Here is a 25,506-nt window from a genome sequence, read left to right as displayed (position 1 = left end):
ACTTATTTTTAACCTTTTTGTCTTATTTTCTTTGTTGATAGGTACAGTGATGTAATTTCAGAATGCGCACACTTTTGCAAATTCCTATTTCTATTTGTTTTTTGTTTTTGTTTTTTTTTTCTTTCTTTTTTTTTTTTTTTGCTTATGTGTCATATAGATCTACTCGTTGTTTACAGATATACACTGTCAACTAAGGTGTGCAATAGGCTAAAGAGCACTTGGCTGAATTTGTCAGTGACAAGTTAATACTTCTTTAAATGTGGTTAGATCGAAATATCAAAAGCCATGGGACCATAACTTATCAAAGCATCAGTGACTTAAATAGAATTCCTTGTTGAATTTATATGTTCATTGATCTTATATGACTAGTCAATTGCTCTGGTTTTATTATATCTTGTTACATGCTTCTTTTTTTTCTTTTTTGTTTTTAATTTAATAGATAGTTTTTGTATTTGTCCATTCCTGACAAAAAAAAAAAAAAAAAAAAAAACTTTTTCATTGAAATATTTTCTACACTTTGGCAGTGGGTTATTATGCTTTCTAAATTTCTTGTAATATTAGATTTGAACTAGACACTGACATACTCCTAGTAACCTTACAGTTCAACGAGGACTTCAAGTTTATCGTTCGTCCGAAAAAAAAATGAGTTCTATGATATTCAAAAGTAGATAAGAAAGATTCATGCTTTGTGAATAGGGGCAATATAGAGATTATTTATGTTTATATCATTCTTTTCTTGGACAAAATTTTTGATTGTTTTTGTCAAGGGAAACAGTAAATTGCTGTGTATAATCTGCATTCTGAAATCTATAATGTAGGTGACTAAGGTCCATAAAACTTCATCAGTAAATAGAAAACACTCATTACATTACATGATAATAAAAATAATGGTTTCTGTGAACCACAACTTTGAAATAATTTCAACATTTCCTCATTTCCCAACAAACTGCATTTCTGTGAAACTTCATACACACGCTCCTGCATATAAGAACTTTTCACAGGAGATGACCTTAGTTAGTGAAATAATTACTTTAATTTTGTATGTAAAGGGACCACCTACTGGCAATGTTAATGTCATTGCAGGTAGAGGATTTGTATTGCATGGTAAAACTTTTCTATCATGTTTATTCTTCATGTTTTAAACAGTTTATAACATATATTGTTTTATGTGCTAATGTTGATAACTTGTAGCCAGTCAGACTAATAAAGTAATGATTAGGTGATTTCTCATATTGCAATAAATGTACTTCAGACACAACACTTGGCGGCGTCTTTGATGCATGCATCAATGAATTGCCTTATCTACATTTGACATACTGTGTAAATGCATCATTACAGCAGTAGCTCTACATTCACAGAAGACAGTAAATTAGCTCTAAATTCCAAGTGACACTTTCAGTCATCACATTTTGCAGGTGTTATATTATATTAAAATCTTTTAGGTGGACCAATCAAATTTTTTGTTGCGTAACATAAAAAAACTGGCAGTTTTGATAACATGAGCTCTGCCAAGCGGGGCAATATATGCCCGAAGGGTTATATCAGAGGAGGATGGAATAAAATTTAAAGAACTTACCTGTTGAAGCCCAAAGGACAGGAAGAACAAAGGGAAAAATTTTTAAAAAATTTCTAACTCCACAAAAATCCTTACTAGGTATAGATATGTCAAAATACACCTAAACTAGAATGTGTCTGTAGGACACAGGGTGTGCCCCCCATTGGTATATTTGTCACAAATAAGGGGCAATAATTCAAATGTTTGCAGTGATAATTGTTTAGCCTAAACAAACATTTTATGAAAAGAATTCATTATTCCAGGCCATATATTTTTGAGCTATGAGCATCACAAAACAAAAAATCCACTATTTTGGCTATTTCAAGGGCCATAACTATGTAATAAGCACAAAGATTCTCACTAACAATGAATAATTAAAACAATACAAGGAACTTTTAACCTCTAGCCTGCTAACGACAAGTGATTCTGTCTTGGCGACCAGTGCAGACTAAAATCTATTCAGTCAGTAATTTTTCATCGAACACCCTTCAAATAATAAATGATATTGCGCAACTTGAATGATGGACCAGTCCATTTTAGAAATTAAGCAGGCTAAAGGTAAAACTGGAAAAAAACTGCTTACAAACTTATTTGCTCCATTTGTATGAGGAACCTACAATGAAGCACTATTAATTTCTTTCTTTTAAATCATGTTACTAAAAATTCTGTAAAGTAATTCATCCAACAAAGTATTTTTCATCAGAAAAGAAAACAAAGCAAAATAAACCATAATCATTTAATTGGTGACATGAAATGTTTAATACTGAATTTCTGTACTTGGCGCTTGGGTCAGTCTAGATTTGACTAAACAATTTCAACATCTTTTTTTAGCATTCTAATTGCAAAACTGTGTTAGTTTGAGACACTTGAAAAAGCTAGCAAATGTTCAGATGACTGATACAGGAAACATAAATGGTAGGGAAAGGTTAACAGAATCATGCATACATGCAGTTATTTTTTTAGCAAAGGTCAAGTCCAACCTCGGAATGGATTTCAAGCAAGGGTTACACATTTTACAGGTGTATGACACTTACAGCACAATGAGGATCCTTCAATGGAGAGCTGTGTTCAATAAGATGTTTCTCGGCCTCAAGTCGGGTTTTGAGGCTATTAATAGTCTGTTCTTTACTCTCGATCTGTATTTCAAGGGTCTGCCGGATACCAATCTCACATTCCAAATAACTTTGTTATCTGTGGTTGTCTTTTTGTAAAGAATTTAACTGAAAAAAAAGTACCCGGTAGTATACATTTAGTGTTAAAACATATATTCTATGGTAAATTAGAAAAAAAAACAACAGGGATACAAGATACAAGTACTGAGTACTAAGTACTTTGATTATAAAATGAATAACACTACTTTCTCTCTTTTAATTTAATCTACTTAAGAAAGAGATGCCCAAAACTTGCAAAGACTTTGTTCTTTCCCACAAATATCTTTTAAATTCGGTTAATTTTGCTTCACTGGACATTAAGTCACCTTTGAAACAATTCAAGTGGTCTGGAAGCTTTTTGGTGGAGGAAGTACCTAGGTGCTTCTCCATACATTATTTCAGACTAGAGCAGATATCTAGACAGAACCATCAAACGTCTACAACCCAGCTTGATGGGCTTATCATATAAAAGAAATATCCTCTTACTAGAGTTTCAAAACTCTCAATGGTAAAGGCCAAGCGATTCAAAGTTGGCAACCTTAATCATACAATTAGTAAGTGCTTTTGTATGTAGATATTAAGTTATACCTGACTATTAAGCTGCTGTATATTGTCAATGTTGAGTTTGAGTTGGTTATGAAGATCCTCTATAGTAGCCATCTTGCTCGACATTTCCTGATCTTGTTCCATTCTGAATACATAATGATAAAATATTTTACTGAAAAACGTGCATGACGTATCTTTTAAACTTTTTAAACAAGAGCTGTCTGATGACAGCGCGTTCGACTATCCGAAGCATTGATTGAAGAATGGGGTCAAAATATATCCATGGATATTCAGACAAAAGAAATAAATAGATTAGACAATGTTCCTGCATTTCTTTGATTTCAATAAGTCTTGCACAAAATGGCAATGTATGAGCCAATTTCAAAGTCCATAAAGGGCCATAAATCAGTCAAAATAGTTATGTACTCTTGCCTACAGATAGAAATCATAATGATAAACAAGTGTTCAAAGTTTAAAAGCCATATGTCAAATAGTTTTAACAAAACATGGACTTGTATGAAAACAGAACCAATTTCAAAGTCCAAAAAGGGCCATAATTTAGCCAAATCAGACAAAAGAGTTATGTTCTCTTTCCTACAGATAGAGACTATTATACTAAACAAGTGATAAAAGTTTCAAAGCCATATGTCAAACACTTTACAAAAAATATGAACTGGTACGAAAAACTTAACCAATATTTCTAAGTCAAAAGGGGCCATAATTCAGCCAAAATCCTTGATGGAGTTATGTATTCTTGCCTATAACTGGACATGGTGATGGTAAACAGGTGTTGAAAGTTTCAAAGCTTTATCTCAAAAGACTTTGTCAAAATATGAACTGGTACAGAATATTAAGCCAGATTTCTAAGTAAAAAAGGGCCATAACTCAGGCAAAATCCTTGATGGAGTTATGTGCTCTTGCCTTTAACTGGACATGGTGATGGTAAACAAGTGTTGAAAGTTTCAAAGCTTTATCTTAAAAGACTTTTTCTAAATATGAACTAGTACGAAAAACTTAACCAAGATTTCTAAGTCGAAAGGGGCCATAGTTCAGCCAAAATTCCTGATGGTGTTATGTACTCTTGCCTATAACTGGCCATGGTGATGGTAAACAAGTGTTGAAAGTTTCAATTTGAAAAGCTTTATCTTAAAAGACTTTGTCTAAATATGAACTAGTACGAAAAACTTAACCAAGATTTCTAAGTCGAAAGGGGCCATAGTTCAGCCAAAATCCCTGATGGAGTTATGTACTCTTGCCTATAACTGGCCATGGTGATGGTAAACAAGTGTTGATAGCTTTATCTTAAAAGACTTTGTCAAAATATGAACTGGTACGAAAAACTTAACCATGATTTCTAAGTCAAAAGGGGCCATAATTAAGCCAAAATCCTTGATGGAGTTATGTGCTCATGCCTATAACTGGCCATGATGATGGTAAACAAGTGTTGAAAGTTTCAAAGCTTAATCTCAAAAGACTTTGTCAAAATGTGGACTGGTACGAAAAACTTAATCAAGGTGTAACGCCGACGCCGTGGTGAGTAGGATAGCTCTACTTATTCTTCGAATAGTCGAGCTAAAAATCATTCTAATATCATATATAAACATTCAGTGATATAAATTGTACCTCAAATAATCATGAGAAAATGAGAAACACTGTATGATTAATTTCTATTTAGAGAACAGCATTGATGCAACTCTACAGATCTTTACCAAATATAGCCTCTTATTTCTTTTACCTGTTCTGTGCACAAAACTACCAGTTTCTCAACATTTATTTGAGGTGAAAGATGAAATAACTTCACACACAAAATCTTTTATCTAAATGTCACGGATAACATACACAGCAACTTATGGTAAATTCACAACCTTGTGATCCGTAGATCAGCGCTCTCCCTACTAAGCTAAGCACTTTTCAGTCTGTGTCCTCCTACTGAGTCCCTAAAACCCTACACAGTAAACAAACTTACTAATGTTCCTCTAGCCTGGACCTGAGCTGGTTGAGGAAAACTTGTTGGTGTGAGCTTTGGTTCTGTAGAGCTTTAAATCTCTCTGCTTCGTTATGTCTCTTGTCCAGCTCAATTTTTATCTTGTTGTTTTGTTTCTGATACTTGCTGATCTGTTCCAACATTTGTCTGTAACATACGATGTTCAGTTATGCTTGATACATTTTGTAATAACATAATTGAGCCATGCCATGAGAAAATCAACACAAGGGCTTTGCGACCAGCATGGATCCAGAAAAGCCTGCACATCTGTGCAGTCTGGTCAGGATCCATGCTGTTCACTAACGGTTTCTCTAATTGCAGTAGGCTTTAAAAGCGAACAGCATGGATCCTGACCAGCCTGCATGGATGTGCAGGCTGGTCTGGATCCATGCTGGTCGCAAACCCATTATGCTGATTTTCTCATGGCACAGCTCATATTTTCAAAATCATGCTTGTAAATTCTATAATAACAAATTTTCAAATGTAGTTTCCATTAAAATGCTATGTGACAAAATGACATTATGAATATCTTGTTTTACCTATTATGTTAAAACTACATGTATCAATATTTGATGTTCAACAAATGCAGAGAGTTAAACAAAGTATAGTGAAACAAGGCTCTTTTAACCACGGACAGCTTGTGCCTCTAAACTGGGATAACGGGCCATTTGAGTAGCCCAGAGGTGACTAGGGGGCCGTTTATAAACAAGGGGCAATGGCCCTTTGTTTTTTGCTGTAAATGAGTCACAGGGCCTCAGTGGAGGTAAAATTTGTGTTTTCAAGAAATGGACCATTACACAATGTGTCTGAAACAGGGGGGTGGGAGGGGGGGTCCTTAAGGGGCCATTTTGGTTGATCAGCAGATTAATTGGGGGGCATTGTTGACCCTTCTTGGCCCCTTAAAAAATGGCTCATTGGCTGTTGGCCCACTAACAGAAGTAGTGGACCGTCCGTGCACCCATGCTCACTGAAGCCTTTCCTGTATTCCCAACTAGTGATTGGAAACCCAGGAAAACTCACACTCCCATTGCCACTTGTAAGTGGTGTTTTAACACAAAGTAACCTTGCTTGAGAAGCCATGTCCATCAACAGACCATTTGTTCCATTGCCACTTTTAAGTGGTGTTTTAACACAAAGTAACCTTGCTTGAGAAGCCATGTCCATCAACAGACCATTTGTTCCATTGCCACTTTTAAGTGGTGTTTTAACACAAAGTAACCTTGCTTGAGAAGCCATGTCCATCAACAGACCATTTGTTCCATTGCCACTTTTAAGTGGTGTTTTAATACAAAGTAACCTTGATTGAGAAACCATGTCCATCAACAGACCATTTGTTTTTAAAGACCACCTCCTCATTTCCTTTTTGTGTTGTTTAAGAATAAATTGCTATATCAAGAGACCGTTTGTGTTCAGGCACCTTTGTTTGAATGCAAGTCATACTATACTTTTATATGTAGATAAATAAGCAGCTTACTCTTTTACAGCTTGAGCTGCATGATGGCTTTACTTTACTCCCAAATTCCTCATTGGCATGTCTGAAAATAATATATAGATGTATAACAAAACACTTGAAAACTAAGTTTCTGAACATTTCAAATATATACTGTAATAACAATACTGTAAAATTATTAATATTCGTGGGGGACTAATTTTCCTGGATTTCGTGGTTGAGTCAATCCAAAAAATTTAATACCATCAAGCAAGTAAAATTCCAATTCATTTTATGTTAAAAAGTTGAAATCCACAAATTCATATTCCCACAAAATTGCTGTTTTGACCAAAACCACGAAATTTCATGCCCACGAAATTAAATGATTTTACAGTATGTCTTAAACTGATGATTTAGTAAGCTGCTTCTGAACACAATCTTGGCAAAAGTTTTATCCACAGTCAGTTTTGAACACTGGATCCAGAATAGCTGCCACATACAAGGCAAACCAGCCAGGCCATCTTGTTTTTGGTATATCAAATTGATCTGAAGGAATTTGGTAAAAGGTAGGCTATGAAACATTTACATAAAGTAAGATTGAAATTCCTAAAGTAAATCCTGGAAGAGAGAAAATACCAAGGTCCCTACTGGGGATCGAACCCCGAACTTTGAGATCTGTAGGCGGACACTCTACCACATCGCTAAAGGGTTAACCCAACAGCAAGGCTGTTGAAAGTGGCCTATAAACTTACTATCACTACACTTCTCCCCCTTTACTTTTCAGATCTTACTAGCTCTCCAGAATGACACTCCATGCACACTGCATGAGTTCGTAAAACACTTCTGAAACCATTAAAGTAAATCCAGGGAAAAAACAACTTACTTTTGTTCCTGTACCCAGGTGTTCAGTTCACTCTCTTTGTGCAGTCTGTCCCCATTGGTTCTTGACTCTTCCAGGGTCATTCTCAATCCCTTTATCTCCTCATTTGCACTGTGGTAATTATGTCTCAACAATTCAAGTTCTGACAAAAACTTCTCAGACTACAATTATATAATTTCAGAGACAAATGAGCCATGCCAAGGGAAACCAACATAGTGACTTTGCAACCAGCATGGATCCTGACCAGCCTGCTGTTTGCTTTCAAAGCCTATTGCAATTAGAGAAACCATAAGCAAACAGCAGATGCACAGGCTGGTTTGTATCCATGCTGGTCGCAAAGCCACTATGTTAGTTTTCACATGGCGTGGCACAAATATTAATCTAAACCCATTTACCATTTTATCATTAAAAGATTGACACTTCTATCAATCAGAAAATGAATACTGGGTAATCATTAATATTTGTGGGTGACTAATTTTCATGGATTTGTGGTCGAGTCAATCCATAAAATTTAATACCAAGGAACAAGCAAAATTCCAATTCAATTTGTTAAAAAGTTGAAATCCACTAATTCATATCCCCCTGAAATTGCTGTTTTGACCAAAACCACAAAATTTCATGTCCATGAAAATAAATGATTTTACAGTACACTACCAGGGTAGTTTTCCTTTCATTCAGAAATCCTTTTTCTATACCTGGTAGTCATTCATACAAATATATTTTCACACACTGCTCTTTTCAAATACACAGTTTTGTATTTTCTGGTATAAGTATGTAAGCATCTAACTTATCATGCTTCAAGAAATGTTACTTTTCTGGCAGTTTGTAGGATAAGGAAGAAGTTATGAGCAGCTGAAGTTACAAATGTTTACAGAACTGATATGTAACAACTCTATATACATGTTCATTTTCAAAATTCAGAAAATACTGTTTTAAAGTTATAACTCAATAGATCTTGTATAGAAAAAATATAGTCGACATTGTATTAAGAGACCACCCAAGGGACTGCTAAGAAGTGGTCTCTTGATGGAATGATCTCTTAATCAATTTCAGTCAGATGAAAAGGAAAGTTATTTTTAACTGTTAATGCAACTGTATTTATTATGAACATACATGTATGATTTCAAAATCTGTTTTATCATCATGAACACTTGTCCAAGTCCACAAATCGTGAAAATTATGGCTACATTGTTTGTCAGTTTGGCTGATACAAAGGTTAATTGCATTCAGTCACTTGCAAAACATACTCGCTATTTACACAGATGAAGAAATGCCTGGTAGAATTTTGGTACCCGGTCGCTAAATAGATACTTTTGTCGAATATTTTACCTGTCGGGACTATATGAATGTGGTCGCTAGTCGTTTAATAAAAAGGTCGTTTAATGGAATGAATTTATATACTGAAAACGTTCGGGAGGGATTTTGACTGGTCGTTTAATACAAAAATCGCTTAATAGAGGTGGTCACAAGTACGATGTCGACTGTTACTATAATACTCGTATCATTACACTTGGATTTTGTATTTTTCTTGTAAGGCACTGAGTTCCACATTAACAACAACTAATTCTTCCTCCTTTGCAGAGGGCTCCTGAAGACCTTGGCGGTTCCTGTCCTGTTTGTTTGTTTTGGGTTTAACGCCATTTTTCAACTGTATTACAGTTATGTAACAGCGGGCAGTTAACCTAACCAGTGTTCCTGGATTCTGTACCAGTACAAACCTGTTCTCTGCAAGTAACTGCCAACTTCCCCACATGAATTATCAGAGGTGAAGGACGAATGATTTCAGACACAATGTCTTTTATCAAATCATCACGGAGAACAAATGCCCCGCCCAAGGATCGAACTTGCGACCCCGCGATCCGTATTCCAACGCTCTTCCTATTGAGCTAAGCGGGCGGGCTCGGTTCCTGTCCTGGGACGTGATCGCTTTCTGTTGCAGGTCATTGTACTTCATCTCGAAATTCTGCAGCTAAAATTCAATATTTCAAATAATCATGAATAATTTACAAGTGATGTTATTAAATAAGTGACAAAATAACACTGAAATGGAGTGCCATTATCTTTGAATTAGGATCGAAGCCTGTGACCCTGAAATTGGAGGTAAATACTCAAACTGGGTGAGATACATCTTCTTATACTTAACAAGTGAAGTTTCATAGCAACACCTTGAAAAACTTAAATGTTACAGTTGGGACATGAAGTATTTCTAACTTTACGTAAGTAACTGACAGTGCAACTACTACAGCTGCATAGCTAATAGAAATAGGACTAACTAAATAATAAACAAATCAGAAATACAAATTACTGAACTGACAACAAGAACTCAATTACAATTTATCTAAACATTAATGAAGGAAGTAAAATGTTAAACTCAAAACCTAATATGACGCAATGTCAATGTAGAATTGGAAAAATCCTTAATGACAACAAATGGTTTTACCTCACTCTCAGAGACTTGGTTGATGTCTTACATCTTCTTTAATTCTTGCTTCAACTGATGTACTGCTCAACTGTAACAGTAAACAACAACCGCCTCAATAGCCTAGTGGTAGAGCGTCCGCTTCGAGTGCGGGAGGTTGTGGGTTCGATCCTTGGCCGCGTCATACCAAAGACGTGAAAAATGGTACCAGTGGCTCCCTTACATGGAGCTCAGCATTAAAAGGGCAGAAACTGGCCTCTTCTCTCATACTTTCGTGGCAATGGATTCCATCAGGAATGAGGTGTCTAGAGTGATTACTATAAGTTGTTGAACTTCCTTCACAATCAACCTGAAATAAATTATGTATAAAATAAACAACACATATTTCAAAAAGTTAAACAGGAAAACAGAAACAGACATCAATTGCTTCAGTCATCTCAATTCCAACATCAACATCTTAGTCTATTTTTAACTTTTCTCAAGCAGCCACTGATCATAATCTTGAATAACAAGCAGCACTGATTAATCAAATGAAAGTTTCTTTTCATTCCAAACTGCTGAAAACTTGCAATCAGACAGACTAAAGCAATCTTTAAATTCTGGCTTTGTCCTTAAAAATACTGTCTATTGCTGTCTAAGTCACTTCACCACTTCGAACCCTTGGATAGGTCATGCCCGGGCTTCAGTAGGTAGCACTCTTGAATTTTAATTTTCAAGTATGGCTCTGGTCAAATTCTTCAATCTTCTTTATCTAACAACTATATCAAAGAGAGATAAATCCTGAAAGCTTACATCTTCAGACATTGCCTGGTTCTGTTGCTGTGTTCGAGAGACCTCAGTCCCCAGCATGGCCACTTGCTGGGACTTGTCCCCAAGCTGTTCCATAGATTCCTTGTGGTTACCCTGCACTGTGGTCAGCTGTACTTTCATGTCATGTAACCGCTCCTCATTGTCAATCAACTGAAAATTTTATACAGAATTAACTCAGAATTCTCCAACACAGATGTACTGGCAGTAGCACAAAATGATTAGTTTCAAAATGGTATCAAAAGACAAGAATTAATCATAGCAATTTTTTCCCTATTTTTCTCAACAAGAGGGCCATGAAGGCCCTGTATCACTCACCTGACCAACTGACCTAAAAATCATCAAGATTAACATTCTGACCAAGTTTCATTAAGATATGGTCATAAATGCGGCCTCTAAAGTGTTAACTAGCTATTCCTCTGATTTGACACCATGACCTAGTTTTTGACCCGACATGACCCAGATTCGAACTTGACCTAAAAATCATCTGGTTTAACATTCTGATTAAGTTTCATGAAGATACAGTCATAAATGTGGCCTCTAGCGTGTTAACATGCTTTTCCTTTGACTTGACCTAGTGACCTAGTTTTTGACCCCACCTGACCCAGATTTAAACTTGACCTAAAAATCATCAAGATTAACATTCTGACCAAGTTGCATTAAGATATGATCATTAATGTGGCCTCTAAAGTGTTAACTAGTTTTTCCTTTGATTTGACTTGGTGACCTAATTTTTGACCTGACATGAGTCAGATTCAAACCTGTTCTAAAATTCATCAAGTTTAACATTCTGACTAAGTTTCATGAAGATACAGTCATAAATGTGGCCTTTAGAGTGTTGACAAGCTTTTCCTTTGATTTGACCTAGTGACCTAGTTTTTGACCCCACCTGACCCAGATTTGAACTTTGACCTATAGATCTTCAAGATTAACAAACAGAATAAGTTTCATTAAGACATGGTCATAAATGTGGCCTCTACAGTGTAAACTAGCTTTTCCTTTGATTTGACATGGTGACCTAGTTTTTGATCCTACATGAAGCAGATTCAAACTGGACCTTGAGTTTATTAAGATTAACAAAGTTCCATGAAAATACAGTCATAAATGTGGCCTCTAGAGTGTTAACAAGATTTTCCTTTGATTTGACCTAGTGACCTAGTTTTTGACCCCGGTTGACCCAGTATCAGATTCGTCCAAGATTTTCTTGAGGGTAACATTCTGACCAAATTTCATTAAGTTTGAGCCAAAATTGTGACATCTAGAGTGTTAACAGTCAAATTGTTGATGAGGGACGACTGACACAGAGCAATCACAAAAGTTCACCTTTGAGCAGCTCATGCTCAGGTGAGCTAAAAATTGCCTTGCATTCATGGTCTTTTACCAGAAAAAGAAAAGGTATCAAAAACAAGCAATTGTTGCAAATAGCAACAAAACAACATGCTATTGTTGCAAATAGCAACAATATTTCTAAAAGAGCTGACATTGTCTTTAAAAGTAGAGTACAGCAAAACCTGTCTTAAGCAGCCAGCCAAATGAGAGAAAAAAGTGGCTGCTTAATGCAGTAAAATAACAGAATGAAAGAATATATTTGGAAATGAGACACTAGCTGCTTAAGACAGGTTGACTGCTAAACAGAGGTGACCACTACAGCAGGTTTTACTGTATGCCAATTTTTGCCATGGCAAATGTCCAAGTAAACATTTTGGTCAAGTGATTACATTAAAATAATGACCTGTGCAGCATTAACAGAATGAATACTGTTTATAAAGCACATTTGTCAAAAAGTTGAGGAACCTAAAGAACTCAAGGTGATACATCCTACATGTTTTGAAAACCTGCATTAGCACTTGAGAGGGCCCAGAGCAAAACTAGTCAATGCTTATAAATATAAATAAGTCTGAAGCTGCTGCCACCAGTGTTGAAAAGAATACTCAGTTTGAGAAATCTTGTCAGTTCTTAAGACCATCCTAACAACACAACTAAAATAGTTCCAAGCTTTCCAGGTAAACAATTATCTACACAATGTGCTGAATATGCAAAGCTACAATATATGCCTTAATACCATTTTTAATGTAAATTCGTCCACTAAAATCAATAGAAACTGAAGTCAACGTTTTAATTAAAACAACCACCTTTATGTATACAAATATGCAAATTTATGGTCACGTGAATAAACAATGACCTCATATCACATGAACTGGAGCGATGATATCGATTAGCATAGTACTGCCCCAGAGGTCATGTAGCTTATAACGTAGAAAAGGTAGCTTATATACTGGTTTCCTAGTAGTTTCCGGACCCAAGTAGTTTTCCGGACCTTTTACATTTCGTGCTGTATAGACTTTACGTCGTCGTAAAGCATCTGGGTAACAATATCATATCATCTAGACCTTTGTTGCCTTTACCTAGCAGCGAAAATCTAGCATTACCGAACTTATTTATTATTTGAATATCCTGGTTGTTTTAACTTACTTCGATGTAATGTTGACACGAGAGATTGTCAACTGCAGGGGAAATCCAGTTACAGTGCGCATGCGCAGAAATTGAGGCCCCTTGAAGGTAAACATCAGTTATTGATGCTCCCATTTACAGACGATACAGCAAAAACATTCTGATAGTAATAAAATAAACCAATGGAAGTCAGAAAAATCGACCTATTCACTATACTACGACATAAAATCATCGATTAAAAATAGGAACCAAAATAGACAGGGATTTGCCTACGATACCGTCTATCAAACAAATGTTTAGCAGCAGCGTCCGTGCCCGAGTGGTCAGGGTGTTAGACTACCAATTTCGTGACCGGTCTTGTTCTTTTATTTTTTAAATGTTGTAATTTTATCAGAAGTTCTTACTTTCTTTTTTTTGTAATAGTATCTATTACCAGTCCGCTCAATACATCCCGTCAGTTTAGCGTGACGTTGCAAACATCATTCAAACGTAATTAGAAGTAACTGTAATGAGCGTATTATAAATCTTGTATTTGTTAAATTCTTGAAATATACTTTTCAAATCTTCATCTCGCCTTAGAATTATGTTTTAATTTGAATACATATAACGAAATCGGAAATGTTTGCTTTTAGAGAAAGGTTACAACTGTTACAAAGAATGGTCCAGAAAACTACTCGAACTAACCAAGATATTAATGGAATTAATTGCCCCTTTTGAGGCCTCATCTACACTTGTGTTATGAACCCAAGTGTAATACGAATTCTGCATGGTGTTAATGAAGAACCTAGCTTTTTTCTGTGAAAATTTTATGTTTCTATTATGTTTTATTTGAAAGTTACTGGCAAAAATAGCGATTTCGGTCCGGAAACTACTGGGAAACCAGTATATAGAAACCTAGCCTAGGAATCCTGACTGACAATTCAAAAATGTTTCCTAATCGTAGTGTCACATGTATAACTCCCGAAATTTATGGCTTCATTTGATAAAGAACAATGACTTCTGCTAGCAATAATCCACGGCTAAAAATAGAAACATAACTTCAACGGAAAAGTTTCCAAACATTTCCACTCCATGTACCTCTGATAGCTTTTCCAGCAAGTTGTAACACTTTTCAAATATGTCAGAACAAACTTAAATGTTTGTCATAGCTATCAAATTGTAAGATATTATATTAATGCTACCGTAGTGATCTAAGAATGTTACTGAATTTTCAACTGCATTGTCTCGTTTTCGTTTTAAGCACGCAAAAATATGATCACATGTTAATTAGGCTATTTATAGAAAATCGATAATCAGCAGTGATATGGATTTCCTCAGGCGTTGATAATGCCAATTAAAACTAATTAGCGCAAATTTAGTGAGATGATTTATGAACCAGACAGTAATTTATCGATATAACTTGAACTTGTACAGTTTATCGTTATATGAAGAACAAAATATACTAAAACATGCTTAGCAATACGAGAGTGAACAAAAATAAAAGAACATTCAGTTAAAATTCATTCGATATTGTTTGCAATGTGAAATGCCATGAGAATCAAAGACATGTATGTTTTCTAAATAATATTCCCAGCTCACGGATAATCTTCCTTCAGCAAATGTACAATAATAAGATACTATTTGTATGCATAGATACACATGTATTCCATACAATTTCGTCTGACAAAACACGAATTATCAATGTGCAAACCCACAGGTCGCCCAAGCTGACAATGTTGCAAGCTCGCTTTGACTAAGTGGTGCTACTGTATCACGATTTCATCAACTTGTAAGCCCGTGAAAGTGGGCGCAGCGCTGATACTAATACTCGCCTTTTTGAAACGGCAATCTGTCAGACTGTACATAGCAAGTCGTCAGATAACAGATTTGACCAGCTTAAAAACTGAATTGTTTTAAGACAGATTCTGCTCACTTCAGCTAAATTCATTCGAGTCGCACCATGAGAAAAACAACATAGTGCATTTGTGACCAGCATGAACCCAGATCAAACACTCTGGCCAGGATCCTTGCTGTTCACTAACGGTTTCTCTAGTTGCAATAGGCTTTGAAAGCTAACAGCATGGATTCTGACCAGACTGCACAGATGCACAGACTGGTCTGGATCCATGCTGGTCGCAAACGAACTATGTTGGTTTTCTGATGGTGCATCTCAATATATCTGAATTGATACAAATATATGTATAAAAATTAAAACTTTTTTGATTCGCCAGTTACATATTTTTCGATGTTTTTCTCAGTCTGACTAAAGTTGTAAGTTTTGTCTGATTTCATGTCTGGCATTTTTGCGAAGCCTGCTGTTATGTCTTGCGATGGAGTGATAATTAATGCACCTCTAAAATACACTGGCTGCAGACTTGACGTTCTGAGATGCATTTGTGGTGCTTGTTTGTGTTGTTTTCTTTCACAAAAGTCTCATGAAAACCACAGCTATCTGATATGGACTAAATCAGTGTGTATAATAATTCATGACAGACACTGCCCAAAAGCTTTAAAAAGAAATCTCAAAAGCTGAATGATTTGGAGAAAAAGCTTGTATTATTTATTCATAGTAAAACATCTTTGATGCAATTTATGTTGTAGTTTTCGACACAAATAATCAAAAAGAATCAAAACTGTTCGTTAAAGACTGAATCAGTGTGTATGTAAACAATGACTGGCAGTGAAAAAGGATTAATTTTGAAACCAAAGCCAAATATTAAAACAAGAGCACCGCCTTGCGGGTGCTGACACTCATCTGATTTTTTTTGTGTAATAGAAATATTGTCCTACCCATGATTTTCTAAGTCTAAAAAGGGCCATCATTCTTGCAAAAAGCAGGATAGAGTTATGTTTCTTGATGTACAGTGTCCACTTATGATGGTGAAAAACTGTTGCAAGTTTTAAAGCAATAGCTTTGATAGTTTATGAGAAAAGTTGACTTAAACATAATACTCAACCAAGAAAATGATTTTCTAAGTCCAAAAAGGGCAATAATTATTGCAAAAAGCAGGACGGAGTTATGTTGCTTGCTTTACAGGGTCAGCTTATGATGGTGAACAAGTGTTGCAAGTTTCAAAGCAATAGCTTTGACAGTTTTAGAGAAAAAGTTGACCTAAACATAAAACTTAACCAAGAAATCTGATATTTTCTAAGTCCAAAAGGGGCCATAAATCTTGCAAAAAGCAGGACGGAGTTATGTTTCTTGCTGTACAGGGTCAACTTATGATGGTGAACAAGTGTTGCAAGTTTTAAAGCAATAGCTTTGATAGTTTAGGATAAAAGCTGACCTAAACATAAAACTTAACCAAGAAAACTGATTTTCTAAGTCCAAAAGGGGCAATAAATCTTGCAAAAAGCAAGATGGAGTTATGTTTCTTGATGTACAGGGTCTGCTTATGATGGTGAACAAGTATTCCAAGTTTCAACGCAATAGCTTTGATAGTTTAGGAGAAAAGTTGACCTAAACATAAAACTTAACCAAGAAATCTGATATTTTCTAAGTACAAAAGGGGCCATAAATCTTGCAAAAAGCAAGATGGAGTTATGTTTCTTGCTATACAGGGTCAGCTTATGATGGTGAACAAGTATTCCAAGTTTCAAAGCAATAGCTTTGATAGTTTAGGAGAAAAGCTGACCTAAACATAAAACTTAACCAGGCAACGCCGACGCCGACAACCGCTCAAGTGATGACAATAACTCATCATTTTTTTTCAAAAAATCAGATGAGCTAAAAAATGCAAAGAAAGTTCACATATTAACAATTCCTCAGTTGTCACTTTCTTTGTAAATTTTTTAAAATTGATTAGCAGCCACCATCAGCACTTTGATTTAATAACTGATGTAGTTCTGTTTTTAAATGAAAAACAAAAAAAGCAAAAAACTTTGTAGCAGTTAGCATTAGAACTTTCACAGCTAACTTCACCTTCTTTGGCAATGGCATTATGCTTTAACCTTTACCCTGCTTTTTTTCTATAATGGACTGGTCCATTATTTAATTTGGGCAGTGCTACTTATGATTCAAAGGGGTGTTCACTTAACATTTACTGACTGAACAGCGAACAGTGCAGACCATGAGTAGCCTGCATGAAGGTACACTGCACTGGTCGCAAAGGCAGAATCATTTGCCGGCAGAAGGTCAAAGTTTAAATGTTCATTGTGTGTACTCCCTAACTATCTGCAGAAGTTCGAATGTAAACAGCTGTTATGAAAAAATAAATTTAATATGAATTTAAGTTTCATTACCTCAACATTCTTGTATGATCGGACCAGCTGTATCTGCTCTACGATGTATCACCGTGAATCTACTATATGTTGAGATACCATCTGTCTGAGTTGGTGCTGGTGGTGTGAGGGATTATATCTTTCCAGCTGGCATTTTTCTTACAGCATGTGATAATTTTCACCATCCGTTGATTAAGCCTTCTGATTCTTCATCTATGGGTGTTTCTGCTAATAAGAGTGTTAATCTTTTGGAACTTAGGCACCTAAAATCATGGTAAAAGTTACATGGAATATATTAATAAAATCCTGGTAAACTAAAGTCTAAATCAATCATCCTCCACCTCTAATATGAGTGGAGAAGTTGACATTACCTGTGTTGAACAGGTCAACATATCAATGAAACCTTTTATAAACAACACTACAAGTATAATTATAAACAACAATACATACCAGTGCCTATCATTTGGTTTGGAAATCGGTCTGGTAGCCTGCTAATTAAATTTCCAGGATTTACAGCTGTCCCATTCAACATCTTTTGTCTTCTGTCTCTAGAAACAGTAAAATGTAAGAGACCTGTCATGTTGTTACATTCAATGTTTATATACCCAATAGTTTTCCCTTACATATTGCTACAAATGTCATTCCAGGTTTAATATTTATTCTATCTTATATCCTATATAATACTGTATAACTGTATCCATATGTTTGACAAAACTCGTATAGACTTATAAATTATACTTTCCTGAAACACACTTTAGTTTTATACAATAATAAACTAAACTAAGTATCTGTAACCAGGCTATAAAATCAGCCAAATTCTTTCATAAAATTTTAATGATAAATTAAAATTTTATTATTTTAATTTCAAATCTTGTGAATTTAAGTAAAAATTATTCAAAATTGATTTTTCTATTTTGTAACATTATTTGCTTGGACATGTGTTACTTAACTTATTATTTTCCTGCTTAAACATGTCAGAAATTTTTACTTTATCACTTTCTAAACACTTTTGATTATAAAACAGATTTTGCTTTTAGCACTTTGCATTAGGTGCTTTTGTTAACAAACACCTTGGCTTCCTTGGCTGATTAAGTGTGAAGCCCAGGCATGTTCTTAAGTAAACTTCTAAATTCTTAAGTAAATGATTTCACCTTTTTGTTACAATAATTTTCATTGGTTTTAAATATAAAATTACTTTTAATTTTTATTGGCTAATATGGTTCCCCTGGAGATGTCCTTGGAACATATAATTTGTTTTTCCAACTAAAAATCAGTCTTCTTTGAAATTTGATTAAGAAACATCTACAATAATTCAACATTAGAACTTTGGTGCTTGTCTTCAGATGTGTTTATCTTATTTTATAGTTTGAACATTGGATGATATGAAAATATATTGAAATAACTCTACATGAATAACTCTACATAGAATAAAGGACAAAATAATTGAAACTAAACATGGAGTTCATCATTTGTGCATCCATACAGGGGCAATGACCCACTTCAAAATATCTGTTGACTGATCGGTGTTGGTGGTCAGTTACCACTTGAGTATAATTTCCCCGAAAACCATTTGGAGCCGCCGAACCGACGGTCACAGTTTGTGGTGAGAGAATCGAAGTCGATATTACATATGAGAAATGGACTAAACTTTGAAGAAGAATTACAACAACTTGTGAAAGTGTATTGTGGACTTGAATGTCAAAATCAGAGGAAAACAAAAAGTGCTGAAAGTAAACTCGGGGATCAAAATGCTAATAAAATAAACTGCAACAGACAATCCTAGAATTGTTAATGTAATTGAGGATCAGAGCTAATTAAAGCAGATATTTCATAAAACACTAAAAAAAAAACCACCTAACCTAAAATTAGGAACCTACTGAAGTCAGGGATGACCGCATTTGAGCTGTTATTGAAGAGAAGAGCCGTCATCCAGAAGAAGACAGAAGAAGCCAGAAAACAAAGATATGATGTGATAAACATCAAGACAATTGAAAATTCTTAAAGTGCTATATTTTGGTAAGTGAAATTTCAACATTTAGTGCTATATTGTTTCTCGTGTATTTGAACAGTTGTTGTTAACCATTGATTTGTTACTTTTTTCTATTCAGAACAGCTTTTGCACAATTTCATCTACTTTTGTTGTATTTCATGGTATGTAGTAAAATTTGAACACATTTAATCAAAGTTTTTCATTAAATTGTTGTTTCCAAAGCTATTTCACAAATTTTCAGTAAAATTTATTTAATAATCTCTACTTTGAGTACACATTTTTGCAAGTGCTGGAAAAATTCTATTATTTTGTACATTTTCGAACTTGATTACAAGTTTTACAATTAAACTTAAATTTTTTTAAAGCAAACTTAACCTAAAGTTGAGTATTTTCACTTACCATTATTTCAACTAGTTCAACAATTATAATTATTTCACTAGACTAAGTAAATTTTTGTAAAGTTTATATATTTTTTCCATTGTATTAGTATTTAGACTTTAAGTGCTTTTAGAAAAAATTTGGCTTCTTATAAGGCTCCTTGGCAGTGCTCTAAACAAACCTGTGCTAACATTACCAATGATTGTAAAGGTCAAACCCACTATTTCTTTAGTTTTTTTCTCTAGATCAAAACTGTAGGGCGTATATTAAAATTGATTCAAAACAGTACCAAACACTCTTTGATTCTGGTGCTGGTATTTCTGTTATAAGGGGAGCACATTGTTAAGAAATTTTCTAAAGACCCTCAGTATGACCCTCCCCCAAATTGCTCATATTTATGGTGTATGTGGTGAGATCCATTCAGTGCTAGGAACCATCACTCTTTCTTCCTTATTGAGGGTTTTCCCCCTTTCAACACACTTTCCATGTCTTCTCAAACTCCATGAACCAGTCTTTTCCCTTGGAAGAGATTTTATGAAGAAAAAAGGATTCCAGCTGAATTTCCAATCTAACTTTATAACAATTAAAAGGAAACACTAACCCAAATCACTATCTCTTTAATTTCCCCAGATCTTGCTAAACTGTTTTTGGGTTTAAAAAACACTTACGTACTGTCATCCCTCCACACTCAGAATTTATCCTTCCCTTAAAAACTAAACAAATTTAAGGATGGTGAGACTGTGCTGTGTGAGCCGCCAAAGAATCAAATAAAAGATGAATGGCAGGAGGAAAATGTCTTTCTACAGTTGTGGAGGGGAAAATTACAGTACCGTCTCATGAATCCAACTGCTCTTCCCGTTTTTTTAAAATCTAATGCTAGAGTTCTGTTCTTTCTGAAATTAACTGTGCTAATGTCACGCAAGTTATGATTTTCCCTACTTCTGAAAATTCTGAAGCTCCTGCATCTGTTAATTCTATTCTACCGACACACTAACTGATGAGCACTATATTGAAATTGCAGAAGATCTTGGAATCAGCCTTAATGCTTTTGATCTCACTCTGACCAAAAGAGAAGACTCTTAATATTCATTGGTAAAAAACAGAAAGTCTTTTGCAAAGGACTTCTCTGAATTAGGTCTCAAAAATCTATTCTCCACAGAATTTAAAACCCGGGAAAATGCTAAGCCCATTAAGAAAAGCTCCCTACAGACAAAGTCCTGATATGCGCCGTGAAACTGAGCGGCAGGTCAAAGAAATGCTTGACCATTGGTTTCATTGAAGAGTCTGATTCGCCATGGATAGCCCTGTGGTGCTTGTTAAGAAAAAGAATGGCGAATATCGTTTTTACTATAGATTACCGCGTTTGAATAAGACCACGGAACCATTGTCTTTTCCAATTCCCCATATATTGACGTCTTTGATACCATTGCTGATGCTAAGGCTGAATTTTCTCTGTTCTTGACCTTAAGAGTGGTTTTTGGCAAGTACCACTTGATCCAGAACTGCTCACAAGGCCGCCTTTTGGGTCACTCATCAATCTGTTTACACTTGGACTCGTTTACTTTTGGCTTAATGAACTCTCCTATCACCTTTCAAAATCTAATGTGCAAAGTTCTGAAACATTTTAAAACTGGAAAATTGCTCTTGTTTACATCGACGACATTCTTGTCTTTTCTCACAACTTTGAAGAACACCTCGATCACTTATCTCAAGTCTTTTCTAATCTAAGCTCAGCAAATTTACTCTTCAACCGGCAAAATGCAAATTTGCAACCCGTGAGATTGAATATCTCGGGCATGTATCTCAAAACATGGTATCAAAGTCAACCCGATAAAACAAAAGCCATTGACGAGTACCCACCCCCAAAAATGTGAAACAAGTCAAATCTTTTTTTGGTATGCTTCGTACTACGGGAAAATTTTTTAAAAATCATATGCCAAAAATTGCAAATCCCTATCAGCACTTCTTAAAAAGGACTCTAAATTCAAAAGGGGACACCTGAATGTGAAAATGCTTTTAGACTTTAAAGAAAGCTCTTTCTTCTCCGCCTATTTTTAGCCTTCCCTAGATTTGATAGACCATTTATTTAGCAACAGATAGTTCTGATCATTCCATTGGTTACGTATTGTCACAATTGGATGATAATGGTCTTGAACACCCTATTTCATACGGCGGAAGAACACTACATGGCCATGAGTAAGATGGCACATCACAGATAAGGAGGGGTTGGCATGGTAGAAGCTGTGAAACATTTCAGACCCTACCTTGCCAACAACTTCTTTACAGTGTACACAGAAAACGTTTTCTGTGAAGTGGTTGAAGCACATTAAAAAACTGCCAAGGACGTCTCGGTAGATGGGCTCTGACACTTCAGGGCTACAACTTCGAGATCGTTCACAAGGCTTCTAGTGCTAATGGAAATGCAGATGGACTCTCGCGTCGCCTCTACCATGAAGCGAATGAGAAAAGTGGCAAGGAAAAAAAGTGACCCAAGTAAAACTGGTCTGTACGGTCTCAGACACCAAGTTAGAGAACTGGCAGCTGTGACACTTGTTTACGTCACGACAATTCCCACTCCATCTGTAGCTCCAGCCACTGCCTGCACTGAGACAGCACCAAACAAAGAAGACTCCCAAACACAACAAAAAATGGAAGACCTATTACACAAAACATGGACCTGATATTTCTACAAAGGGATGTTGAATTTTACAGAAACATTTTCAATTATAAATTAAAACAGGAACTCCCAGACGAACCTAAGAAAGCAAAACAGGTATTTAGCTGAGGCAGAACAGTATGAACTTTCTGAACATTGGTGTTTTACTACATTTATTTTACACCTAGGACCAAAGGCATCCCAAAGGACCAGAAAACTTTTTTCACAGGCGTGGGGTCCCATTTATTCTGCGTGATGTTTTTTGAAATCTTTATCACGACAGTCTAGCCGGTGGCTTTGCACCAGGGATTTGAGCGCACATATGCTGCACTCAGACAAAAAATATTATTGGCCCACCATGTTCAGTGACTGCCAAAATATTACAGTCAGGGAAACCCAATGTCAGCAGGTGAAGAGGGACTACATGGCAAACCCCCCACCCTTAAAACCTATCCCTGTTGTTGACCTTTTCATAGATGGCACATTGACATTTTAGGAGGCCTTCCAACAACAAAGGCAAATACAAATTTGTACTTCTTGTAGTGGATAGCTACTCTAAATGGTGCGAAGCTTTCCACTTCGCACACAAGAGGCTATGAAGTTGGCAGCCATTCTCTTCAAAGAGGTCATATGCCGCTATGGAGCCCCTAATTCCTTGTTTTCTGACAGAGGTCAGCATTTCCCTTTCGCAGTTGTAAAGGGGACTCTGTGAACTTTTCCAAATTACACGGTTCTACACAAGTTCTTACGACCATTACTTAATGGATCTGTGGAGCGAATGAACAGTGTAATCCTTCAGTCTCTTCGCCTTTACTGTAGGGACAGCAGGTGATTGGCCGAAAAAACTTCCTTCAATTATGATGGCATATCGCATGACTCCTGCTACCAATCAACTCAACACTCTCCTTTCTTCTTACTTTTCGGCCGTGAGTTTCGTCTGCCTATAGACACAGCCCCCACTCCAAAAACTACTCTTTCTGCTTCTTTCAAGACTCATCTTTCTCAGATTCTGCATAACCTTGACATTGCCAGGAAAATAGCTGCAGAAAACATTAAACTTGCACAGGACAAGTATAAGGAACAATATGACAAAGGTCTCAAGAACCCAAATACAAGCCAGCTGACAGAGTATGGTTATTTTGCACAAGGTTCCTCCAGGTATGGCCCCTAAATTGCATTTAAAAAATGGGTGGACCATATTACATAGTGTTTAATGGTCGCACAACACATACAAGCTGAGGCGCCCGTATGACAACAAAGAAGTAAAGGTACTTGTTTTAAAGCAACTCGCCTCAAGCCCTACCATGACCCCGAGTCCAGGCCAAAATCCACTGAAGGGTATGGACATCTTGAAGAACCTTTGAGTGCAGAAGAACTACACACAGATGATCAGACAACCACAGACGCTATCACATCTAATGCACAGGACAAAGGTAAAAGACCGCAAATCCTAAATCAAAAGCAAAAGGTCAAACGGGCAAAATCATCAAACAGTCAAGTCACAAACGACATAATCACAATCAGCAACAAATTGCACAAAACACAGCAACAGTCACAACAACAGGAAACACTATCACAACCTCATGATTCCAGTCATACACAAGAAGATCCTCAGCAAACAACATCAAACATGCAAATACTACAACACCACAAACAGCACAAAAAATCCACAAAAAGCACAAACACCAAAACACAAAATTTTCAGCAGAGGACATAGAAAAAATCATTACATCAAAACGCAGCAAGGATACTCTTAAATACAGAATCAAATGGAAGGCTCCAAACAACCCGCACCTGGGAATATGCATCTTCCATCCCTGATGTCTACATTAGAGAGTACCACATCAACAAAACTATGAGTGGGGAAAAAAAACGAAAAAGTCCTCTGTTGAAGCAACACAGATTCTTTGACAGACTGCCCACTCCAATACACCTTATTAAACCTGTAAAGAACACTGTTGTAGGATACTGTGAAACCTATGACTTATCCAACCAAGGAAAAACTATTCTATCTATGGAACAATCAGCTTGCTCGTAGAGGTGTACCTTTAGAATATCAGAACGAAAAAAAATTACTTTGCCATATCTAAACTCACTGTTTGACGGCCTACAAGAACAGACCCTGAATTGGGCAGAGCAAAACAGCTTTGGTTGGATGATGGAAAAACAGCCGAAGCCAAAATGATCAGAGCTGTCATGACGAATGATGAATCAGATCCCCTTGATTCAACATACTTTTAAGGTCTATCTCTCTGACTCTCGTGAGCAGTATGGCTTCCATTTTCTCAAGCCCCCATCAAGTGTGTTAGACAGTTTTTGTTTTTGAATGGCAGCCAAGATCAAGCAGCTGGTAAATTTTCAAATCAAACAAAGGTTCTAAATATATAATTTTAGGTTTTATGCATAGTAAATAATGTATATTTTTTTTAAGTTGAACTGTACTTACTGTCAAGGTATGTTTGATAGTTGTTTTTCCCAAAAAAAAAAGTAAACTACGTCTAATTTTTGACAATAACAGTACTATTTTATGATAAGGGCAGATGTTTTTAGAAAAGTTAATGATATTTTCTCCAAGATATGTAAAAAATCTTAATAAATTTAAATTTTTACAATGTCTAATTTTACCAAACTACCAAAAGGTAAATGAAACAATGCTGTTCTGATAGAATAAATAGGTTTCTTGCAGTTAAAATGAAGTGCAACTGTTTCAATGTGCATGAGGCAATGTCCCCCTAAATGTTCTAATTTCACTTTACCAAGATAGATATTATTAATATGGACAAAGAACATATACTTGGGCTTTCCCAAAAATTAAAGTGTCAATGAACACAAGTTTAAAATATATTTAAAGCTGAGGACAGTGAAAAAATACTTGAATCTTCAACTTAAAATAGTGCAGGAGGACCAAAAAAATGTTACATATTATGGATACTGGAAGTCACTCACTGCCAATATACTAAAAATATTTCAAACTATTATAAATTTTGTTATTTGAAGCAAACAACAAATGTAATTACACTATATTATTGTGATGACAACTGTAAAGTTTTATGTCATACT

At 35.7% G+C, this 25,506-nt stretch overlaps 1 protein-coding gene across 7 annotated transcripts in view; it reads right to left on the bottom strand.

The window, feature by feature from the left end:
* LOC128558707 (uncharacterized) overlaps window positions 1-25,506 on the bottom strand; it is a 72,291-nt gene that overhangs the window by 13,940 nt on the left and 32,845 nt on the right. For 3 of the 7 annotated variants that reach the window (XR_008371877.1, XR_008371883.1, XR_008371880.1), the window contains 7 exons: window positions 17,444-17,970; window positions 10,757-10,924; window positions 7,549-10,313; window positions 6,711-6,771; window positions 5,219-5,383; window positions 3,295-3,397; window positions 2,590-2,775 (listed from right to left, as the gene is read on the bottom strand). The gene's annotated coding sequence lies outside the window, so the exon portion shown is untranslated. The remainder of the gene's footprint in view (window positions 1-2,589; window positions 2,776-3,294; window positions 3,398-5,218; window positions 5,384-6,710; window positions 6,772-7,548; window positions 10,314-10,756; window positions 10,925-17,443; window positions 17,971-25,506) is intronic. The other 4 variants (XR_008371881.1, XR_008371879.1, XR_008371878.1 and 1 more) reach the window with 4 other exon arrangements.

The sequence above is a fragment of the Mercenaria mercenaria genome, chromosome 7 (assembly GCF_021730395.1).
Source record: "Mercenaria mercenaria strain notata chromosome 7, MADL_Memer_1, whole genome shotgun sequence".
Classification (NCBI taxonomy): domain Eukaryota; kingdom Metazoa; phylum Mollusca; class Bivalvia; order Venerida; family Veneridae; genus Mercenaria; species Mercenaria mercenaria.
This window is presented reverse-complemented; position numbering and strand designations above follow the sequence as displayed.